A 10,791-nucleotide genomic window follows, 5' to 3' on the forward strand; every position below is an offset into this window, starting at 1 on the left:
GATCATGCCACCCTTCAAACAAAAAAAAAAACTAAATTGAAATCGGATCTACGATGCCACAGTGTCACACACAGTGTCACAGTGCCACAGTGTCAGTGAGGGGTGTTATAAGTTTGACACACACGTCAAACTTATAACACCCCTGTTTTTGGGTCGGGGGTAAAAAAATAAAAAATAAATTACCGCATTTTCTGGGTCAAATCGGATCCGTGGTCGTTTATTTCTTTTCTGTTTCTTCATCTTTATGCTTCAAAATATTCACAAATTCTCAACACATTAGGTATTTTAATCTATCGCACATGCAAGTTCGATTGAAAACATCTTTCACAAAGCACTTTAACGTGAGTTTCGGTTGTTATCTAAAAGGCTACTTCGGTTTCAGTATGTAAGTGTGCCCGGAGGTAGGTAAGTGTCTTTACCTTTCAATTTCGTCAAGTTAAGGGGCCATAACCAAACTGATTTAGGTTTTAAAATGGTTAATTTTCCAAAAAGAACAAAACTTCCCTTACTATACATCTAAATATAATTATTTTACAGTATAATATAATAATTTAAGTACATAATAATATGATTTGTACAACATGTTAATTTAACTAAGTTACAAACTTTATGCTTGAGAATGCTTCTTTTAGATTATTTTTAAACTTTCAAAATTATTTTTCTTCAAATATCATACAGTAGTGTTTTCTCAAACTGTATTATAGTTTTCGTAAAATAATTAGATTTATATCAGAAATGTAAAAACAAGATTTGTTCGCTACTGAGAAACAAATGGCATTAAAGCAAGTTAAAATATATTTTTCTTGAAAAAAACTTTCATAATCACAAGTGCTTTTGAATCCTCAAAAGAATTTAGTTAGAAGCAACGGCAATCAAAGAATCAAATTAATTATATCGTTTTTAAAAATAAACTGTGTTATCAAAAAATAAACGAAATAATGATATTTTGTAAATAGTAACTACCCACAATAAAGAAAATAATGTTTCCGCTAAAATTCTAAGTAATATTTGGAGCAGGTTTTTAAATTTCTTTTCTATAGAAAAATTGTATTCATTCGTTTTCTACTTTAGGACTTTCTATTAAAGACCCAAAAAGTAAATAATATCCAAATGTAATGTTAAAGTTACAGTTAGGTAAGTGGACACTGACAGTTGGCCTTGTCCACAAGTTGAAAGTCGCTCAGCGTGCTATGGAGCGGGTTATATTGGGGATCTCTCTGAGAGACAAAATCCGTAATGAGGAAATCCGTAGGAGAACCAGAGTGACGAAAATAGCTAAAAGAATTAGCCAGCTGAAGTGGCAGTGGGCAGGCCACGTCTGCCGCAGAACTGACGGTCGCTGTGGCAGACATGTTCTGGAGTGGAGACCGCGTATCAGCAAGCGCAGTGTGGGACGACCTCCAACCCGCTGGAATGAGGACTTCAAGAGGATAGCGGGAAGTGGGTGGATGAGGAAGGCGGAGGATCGTGTGTGGTTGCGCGCTCTCGGGAAGGCCTATGTCCAGCAGTGGACGCAAACAGACAGATTGATTGATAGATAGAAAGTTACAGTATTATGGCTTTCAAATTATGAGCTTCCAAAAATTTTCAATATGGGTCCTTAAGACAGTTAGGGTACACATTTTTACAAAGGTGTGTACACTTGGCACTTGGTGTGTCACGGTTAAGGTCACGGTGCCTTCAAAGTTCAAAGAACACTTTTACTATCGGCACAGTTCACTCTGCTATTGGTGAAGTATTTAGGGTAGGTCTACACAGTAACCTACATTAATATTACAAAGAAGTAAGGTTTGTAAGTTTGGATGTAGGGAGTAATCTCCAGCACTACTGATCCGATTCTGAAAACTCTTTCTCTGATAGACAGTTACATTATCTTTGAGTGCTATCCATACTTCCATACTAATATTATAAATGCGAAATTGTGTCTGTCTCTCTGTCTGTCTACTACGTTTTCACGGCCCAACCGCTGAACCGATTTTAGTGAAATTTGGTACAGACTTGGTATACATCCTAGGGAAGGACATAGGCTACTTTTTATCCCGGAAAATCAAAGAGTTCCTACGGGATTTAAAAAAATCGAAATCCACGCGGGCGAAGCCGCGGGCATCTCCTAGTAGGCTATAAATTACGCGAACGAAGTCATGGGAAAAAGGTAATCCCAGGTAAACAGAAATAATGTAGGAAGACTCTAATCTTCTACTAGAATTTATACTTTTGATGATGACTGGAGATCAAAGATATTAATTACTCTGATTGTTTACAATTCAACTAGATACGACTAATAAATCAGGGTCCTAATATCATGGTACACAACGTTATTTTCATTCCATAGAAGCGACGGAATGGAATAATCATATCCCTCAGGGACATGGTCAAAAATGACAACTCAATTAGACCATTTCACTAAACAAATCTAGTGATATCATAAAATACTGATAATAAACAAAGTTATTAATTTCGGCGATGACGTTTATAAACAAACACGTAATCGAGTAAAAGACACTTCAGCGATTTTATAGCTGTTCGATATTTTGATCGATAAATTAATGATGAACTGTCGAACCGGCGCGATTCGACTCCCGCGCACAACTAATTTTAGTGCAGTGTAGTGACGGATTGGTGATCTATTTTGGAAAGATTGCAATTCTAAATTGCTTTTTACGTCAATTTCATGGCTTCTGTGCCACAGCGCTGCCATTATGGCTGCCATAGTCACTTTCGAAGGGTGCCAACGGGATCCCAGTCTAAGACTACGCTGTCCGTCCGTCCATCCGTCCGTCCATCCATGCGTTTGCCTGTCAGCCGGCTGTATCTCGTGAACCGTAATAGTAAGAGCTGAAATTGTCATAGAATGTGTATTTCTATTGCCGCTATAACAACAAGTGTAAATTAAAAAATTATAACACCCCCGAAAAGTGAAGGTACAGTAACTAGAAAAGAGCTGATAACTTTCAAACGGCTGAACCGATTTTCTTGGATTATAGTTAAGAACACTCTCGGATCAAGCCACCAGCTTTCAAACAAAAAAAAAAACTAAATTAAAACCGGTTCATTAGTTCAGGAGCTACGATGCCACAGACAGATACACAGATACACACGTCAAACTTATAACACCCCTCTCTATGGGTCGGGGGTTAACAAATAATACCTTAACATTTCAAAATGACCACCCTGTAAATTAAAAAAAATATTGTTATTTCTTGTACGATCATACGGAACTCTTCATGTGCGAGTCTGACTCGCACTTGACCAATTTTATAAGCCGCTTCGATAAGCATAAAAATAACGCATTTCTATACAACAAAAAGTCATTTTTATGGCACACCTTTTCCAGCGTACTTGTAGGTGTATATTATGTCCATTTCATTGTGAAGTACTTATCTATTCAGAAGTATGCCCCTATATTTTAATCGAGAGTACTTACAGTTGTAATTTATCGTAAAAGATACAGTAAAACTCGGGTCATAAATTTTCTATTGGCGTGAGCAGTTTACAACTAAAGCCACAGTGATAGCGGGTTCATAAGATGAAGCGATTTAGCTTGACAGCCCAGATCCCATCATCTCAATATTTACTCAGTACTCACAATAATGTCAAAGTAAATTGTACCTAAAGGTCATTGCTATAAAGATAAAAATTCAGTACCATTGATTTTAATTTCGCAACGTTTCCGCTTGGAGCGCTGGCTGTATAAATATATGTACAAATTGGTACGGAGGTATCTTCCAATTCTCGAAAAATGTATTGAGTACTACTAGATTCATACGCCCGCGCTATCTTCTTAGTGATAAAGCCGCCTTTGCACCCAGCACAATGCTTCTGTTCTATTTTTTTGTTGATTTCCATAGTTAAATTCTGTGTTGTTGCAATAATATTTGCCAATACTAACTACTATCCTAGAAGGGAATGTGTATCAGTCTTTATTTGTTTATCATTAACTACTTGTGGAAGCCAATAAAAGCTTTTCCTCGAAAAGCCTTAAATTGTAGTCTGCCTAGAACAACTGCTTAAAAACCAGGAGCAGGAAGTAAACAAGAGTAAAATAAAAATTCATAACACCCCCGACAAGTGACGGTTACAGTAACTAGAAAAGAACTGATAACTTTTAATCGGCTGAACCGATTTTCTTGGATTATAGCTAAGAACACTCTCGATTAAGCCACCTTTCAAACAAAAAAAAAACATTCATTTGTTTAGGAGTTACGATGCCACAGACAGATACACAGATACACACGTCAAACTTATAACACCTCTCTTTTTGGGTCGGGGGTTAAAATAACAGGAACAAAAAGAAAAAGAGAGACTGCTTTCTGAGTTACCCGCTGTAATTTCGACTGTAACCTTATATCGAACGAGACTCGTTGTTTTTACAATGTAAGCAAGCTCTCGTCGACGCGTCCGGATCAAAGCGGCCATCGCCATATTATTCGAGACGGAATGACTTTCAACATTTCACGTTTAAAAAGCGATGCTCCAAAAATTAATTAATCATTCATTTCATTTTAATCTTTGCTACAAAAATCGTAACTACTCTGCAAATAAGGCAAAATAAGTACTAATTTTGTTCGGAATGACATATCTTGATTCTTTATGCGTCGTCACACACAAACACACACACACACACACAAACGCGCGTGTGCACGCACGCACTTAATTTGAGTGTAAATGCACAGTTAGAATTATTCAACCAATTACAACAATAGCGATTGATATAGCAACTATTTCATTCACGGCTACCTGTAATAGCCCCGCTCTGCTGATTTGAGGAGGTCATGTCTATATGTCATCTATATGCCTATACTCTATCACTTTTTAACCCCCGACCCAAAAAGAGGGGTGCTATAAGTTTGACGTGTGTATCTGTGTATCTGTATGTCTGTGTAGCTGTGTATCTGTGTATCTGTCTGTGGCACCGTAGCGCCTAAACTAATGAACCGATTTTAATTTAGTTTTTTTTGTTTGAAAGGTGGCTTAATCGAGAGTGTTCTTAGCTATAATCCAGGAAAATCGGTTCAGCCGTTTGAAAGTTATCAGCTCTTTTCTAGTTATTACTGTAACCTTCACTTGTCGAGGGTGTTATAAATTTTTAATTTACACTTGTCTCATAATTTAAACAGCGGTTACCGCCGGATATGTGAGGAAAACTAATTTGGCATGGAAACATAGATTTGATGTTAAACTAAATGCATAACTAGTAATAAAGTGCTGTCTGTTAGCTTTTCACGGCCTTTTCAGTGCACATCCGTTTAAAAGATTTTGACAAAATATGGTATCTACAGAGATAGCTTGCATCCCTGGGACGCACACAGGCTACTTTTGTCCCGGAAAATCAGAGTTCCCTGGAGATTTTAAAAAAAATAAAACCCACGCGGATGAAGTCGCGGGCAATTAGTCTCGCTGGTCTAGTTTAAATACATGTTTATGCTATTCCTTCTGAGAGGAGGCTCGTGGGCCGGCGATGGGTTGAGAAAAAATGATTTGTTTATTTATTTATTTTTAACCCCCGACCCAAAAAGAGGGGTATCATAAGTTTGACGTGTGTATCTGTGTAGTATCTGTATATCTGTCTGCGGCATCGTAGCTCCTAAACTAATGAATCGATTTTAATTTAGTTTGTTTTTGTTTGAAAGGTGGCTTCATCGAGAGTGTTCTTAGCTATAATCCAAGAAAAACGGTTCAGCCGTTTGAAAGTTATCAGCTCTTTTCTAGTTACTGTAACCTTCACTTGGGGGGAAAACGTCACACGTTGGGGGTGTTATAAATTTTTAATTTACACTTGTACCATAATGTGCACTGCCCTTACAGGTAGTCCTAATGCGATAGTGTACTCTAATCTATCTTATACCTACCAAACAATTATTACAAACTTTAGAATAATATGTATTATGTACTTATAACAAATAACCCATCTTGGTATATTAATAAGCTCACTCTAGCAGCAAAAATATTTATTTTTCCGGCTAGGAAGGGAAGGATGTGGAGAGCGCGCCCCAGCGGCGCAGTGCCTGAGCAAGTTGGTATGATGATTGAATTTTTCGACGAACGGCGTAATCGTTGAAGAATCATAGAAAAAGCAGATCTTGTGTTTGTATGAATATGTATGTCAGAGATTTACGAGAACTTGGCTATATGTCATACGATTTCTGTAAGCTATTTACTCGCCACGTAATGGGATTGCCCCTCAAGGTGAGCGCCGGTACCTACTTTCACGTTTTTATCCACAACAAAACAGATTCAACGTCGAGAACAACATTTTTGCATTGGTTTGGAGTTTAGAGGACGGTATATTGTAGTTAACGGGTGCATACCACGATTAATTTGATGATTTGACTCATGCAGCTGGGTAAAAATATATAATAATACTAGCTGATGCCCGCAGCTTCGCCCGCGTGGATTGGTCAGATCCCCTGCAGCATCAGGATTGAGGAGTTGGAATCCAAATTTTGTATGAAACAATGTCGCAAAGTTCCTCTATCGATTAAAAAAGAAATGACGCAAATCGGTTCAGAAATTTCGGAGACTTCGGTGTACATAGGTAGAAAAACACAACTCCCTTTTGGAAAGTCGGTTAAAAAAGTAGCCTATGTTACACCCAGGTCAATCCTCTACTTGTATGTGAAAATCCCGTTAAAATCGGTTCAGCTGTTCCGAAGATTAGCCTTTTCAAACAGACAGACAGACAGACAAAAATTTTAAAAACTTGTGATTTAGTCATGGTATCGTTCAAATAACCATATGACCTTAATATGTGGTAGTTATTTTGAAATTACAGACAGACACTCCAATTTTATTTATTAAAAAAAGTAGTAGTATAGATACATGTTACTAGCTGATACCCTTGAATTCATCCGCGACTAATTTGGGAATTCCTTACAGCATCAGGATTCAGGAGCTGGGTCCTCGAGTTATACGATAAAGTCTTTACTTGGTAGGCACCTCCGATATCAAATTATAACTGACAGTTTCTAAGTCCCATTAGTTTTGATGATCAGGTCCCCCTGCATAATCAGGATTGAGGAGTCGAAATCCAAATTTTTTATGGGACAAGGTCGCAAAGTTTAATATCGAATAAAAAATTACGCAAATCGGTTCAAAAACCTCGGAGATTTCGGTGTGTATAAGTAGAAAAACACAACTCCTCCTGTTTGAAAATCGGTTAAAAATAGTAACCTATGTTACTCCTTAGTTAATCTTCTACTTGTCTGTGAAATTCCCGTCAAAATAGGCTCAGCCGTTCGGAAGATTAGCCCATTCAAACAGACAGACAGCCAAAAAATTTTTAAACAAGTGATTTAGTCATCGTACAGTTCAAATAACGTGAGATACTTATTTCAGAATTACAGACAGACATTCCAATTTTATTTATTATAAGTATAGATTAGTAGAGATTGGGCATCTAGGGTCATAATAAATGTCTGGCGTACAATGGATTAACCTGAACCGCTTACTCACCAACTGCGATAAACCGTCCATGATCCGAATTCCGATCGACCCGTTTTTTGTTAATTTGTTAATTATTTAGGTGTAATACTGTATTTAGGAGCAACACACACCTGTCGCGTAGAGTGGAGCTGAGGCGCGATGTTTTTTTACAAGCTTTTTATCAGGTTAGTTTATTTGTAGAAGATTTGTTGCCATTCCTCGTCAAAATTGATTTTTCGGCTTCTTCCAATTCTTTGATTGAGTAGAAATTTTGCACAAATTATGTGGTTTGTAGTAGCAATTACGGTCTTATTTAATGTTTAATGATGAAAGGGGGAGGTGAGCAATGAAACTCTCTACAATGTCATATGGTAAGATGATGTTCTATATAATTTTTGATGAAAAGTTTCAATCCATTTTAGTAGGTATAATCAAAAAAGTTTGACTTTAAAAAAGGTTTTTTACATTTAACTTATCTGGTAATAACTCAACTAAGCTTTACAGTCAAAGTCGTTTGAAGCGACGTCATTTATATTGTCATTTTGGTTAAAACCAACCAAAATATAAATCCCGGCTATTTGTAGTGCAAAGACTTAACACTGGTTATTACACTACTTAGCGACTTTTGCAACTTAATAATCGTAGTCCTTTCAATGTTGTCCTTTTTTTCTTGTTTGGTAGCTTATTGTTTCAATGTTGTTATAACAGATTTTGACTTTTACTTTGGCGCGTGGCGCATCCCTATGCGCATATGCGCGCTACTTTATGTTTTGTTTCCGTAGTATACGATTTCAAATAAAATATCAAACAAAATAAGGTTCAATTTAAGTAATAAACAAAAGAGATGCTGTGCCTCGCCTCCTCTCCACTCTGTTGGTATGCGTCGAACCTAAACAATTCCCTACGGCTGTATTCTACTATTGTTATTGTGCCTGACTATACATTTTCTAACAATTTTGACTGGTGTGAAGTGAAGAGCATCCCCAGTTCGATTTCCGGTTGGATCAATTACGACAACTATGGTGAAAACATTCTGGTACATCGAAATAAATACCTACTGAAGATATACCTTATACCTTATTATGTCATAACATCAGCCTCAATAACTCAAAATTTAAAAAACCCCTGACACAAAAACCTCTATAAGAAAACTAGAAAAGAGCTGATAATTTTCAAACGGCTCAACCGATTTCTTCAATTATAGCTAAGAACACTCTCGATCAAGCCACCTTTCAAACAATAAAACTAAATTAAAATCGGTTCATCCGTTAAGGAGCTACGATGCCACAGACAGATACGCAGATACACACGTCAAACTTATAACACCCCTCTTTTTGGGTCGGGGGTTAAAAACCATAAGTCAATTCTAGACGAGTCTAAAATATTTTGCCATCATACTTTTATTGATGTTATTGTAGAGTATGTGTGTGAAATCTATAGTTTCTCTATGGTTCACGGAGTGGGTAAGGCATAATTGCCTTACCCATTCCGTGAACCATAGGGAATCATCATCATCATCAGGATCAACGCATCGCTGGGTCACTACTAAGTACGGATCTCCTTTCAGAATAATGTTCTGCCACGCGTGCTCAGTGCAGATTGGCAGACTTCACACATCTTTGAGAACAATAAGGAGAAATCTCGGACATACAGGTTTCCTCGCGATGTTTTCCTTTACCATTAAATCAAGTGATATTTAATCTTTTTAAAACTCAAATAACTCCAAAAACTAACTGAAAATATACAACTAAGATCTTGACTTATAAAGTTAACACTAACTTATGATATAAAACTAACTTACCTATCACTAATCCTCATGCATGTTAGGTACACTCTCGTATATTTGGCGTATAGTTCACTGATATCACAAAATGCGAGCAAAACCGGCGCACCGCGACTTGTCCTACGGGACACTGGACAATATGCTAAGTGATACGTTAATCGAATTTTCAAAGTGGGTTCGCTCTAGTGATGTGGATTTTAACATATCGATATCTCATTTGTATCAAAAATGAGACTAAAAAATAAGTACTAGGTACAATTTTTTCATTTTTTCTTTATGTACGTAATTTTTATTTTGAATAGAATAAAATGGAAAATCAGTTTAAGTTTATTTTGTGTATCAAAAATGAGATAATAAGTGAAGGAAAAATAAGTGCTACAAATTTTTCCTTTGGCTCTATATCTTTCTCCTATATACTTAATTTTTAGAATAGAATAAATTAATAGAAAAATGTTTATTCGAGGTGTATATAGGTACATAGTGTAGGTAATATCGTCTTGCACCGCAGTGTAATAGGCCACACAGCTTGTGTTGAAACGTCAGGCCCGTCAGACACGAACCTCTATTGCGAGCATCTAAATTCTGAGGTATCAGATACCCCAACGCTGTGGAAGTCTCTCTTCCAATTTTTAATATTCCTAGTCTTAATAACTGCAAATAACATTATCAAAAATTAAAAGATAATTTCAAAAAGTTGCTTTGCAGCTTTTATGGCCATCTGATGTCTAGGAATCTTCTTTGTCTATTAAGAAATGCTCATAAGTACATTGGAACAAACTCTGGACCTTTTGTACACTCTACATTCTTTCGTCTCCCCAGATTACATGAAATACTTCTATAAGACTTTTTAAAATTCTGCTGTTTTAATTGAAGTAGTCTCTAGTTTAAGGATAGGATTGTCAGAAGATCATTAAATTTTCCAGAGATAGGTACAAGTCTTTAGTTTAAGGTCCTAGAAACAAAAATGATAATTGACAAAATTCTCATTTTTGATTTTGGAAATTAAATGTTTGTATGTACATTGTACAAGTAAATATATTAATTTGCGTGAAGTTAAATATTTTTATCGATATAAATATTTCACGTCACTAATGCGCAAGCCACGCTAATGCTATTAATGTAAGTCCACCGCTTTTTACTATGTCGATATGTTTTATTTCCAACTATCGGTACCTTGTCCAGATAAATAAACACTGTTCCGTGAAAATTTTATCGAAATTGGCCATTTCTCTTTATTTCGTAATATATATTTTGATGCCTACATAAAATATTAGTTAATTTTATTTGTGGATTGAAATGATTCCAAATATGCCTCGAAAATGTGAAGTTATGTTTAAATTTCTTTTAAAAAAGTTTAAGTGGACGGGCACGTTTAGATAAGAAAAGCTGCCCAAGTGCGAATCGGACTCGCACACCGAGGGTTCCGCACTCAGGTATTTTTTCCGACATTTTGCCCAATAAATCAAAAACTATTATACATAAAAATATATAAAAATCTGTTTTAGAATGTACAGGTAAAGCCTTCTTATATGATACTCCATTTGGTATAGATATCTAATTTTGAAAATTGAAAGTACTAATTGTTT

The 10,791-nt window shown here is 36.2% G+C and overlaps 1 protein-coding gene across 2 annotated transcripts in view; it reads right to left on the minus strand.

The window, feature by feature from the left end:
* Positions 1 to 9,328, minus strand: part of LOC123876085 (transient receptor potential protein) — a 52,341-nt gene extending 43,013 nt beyond the window's left edge. For both annotated transcript variants that reach the window (XM_045922225.1, XM_045922223.1), the window contains exon 1: positions 9,224 to 9,328. The gene's annotated coding sequence lies outside the window, so the exon portion shown is untranslated. The remainder of the gene's footprint in view (positions 1 to 9,223) is intronic.
* Positions 9,329 to 10,791: the final 1,463 nt, after the last annotated feature.

This window comes from Maniola jurtina, chromosome 21, assembly GCF_905333055.1.
Source record: "Maniola jurtina chromosome 21, ilManJurt1.1, whole genome shotgun sequence".
Taxonomy (NCBI): domain Eukaryota; kingdom Metazoa; phylum Arthropoda; class Insecta; order Lepidoptera; family Nymphalidae; genus Maniola; species Maniola jurtina.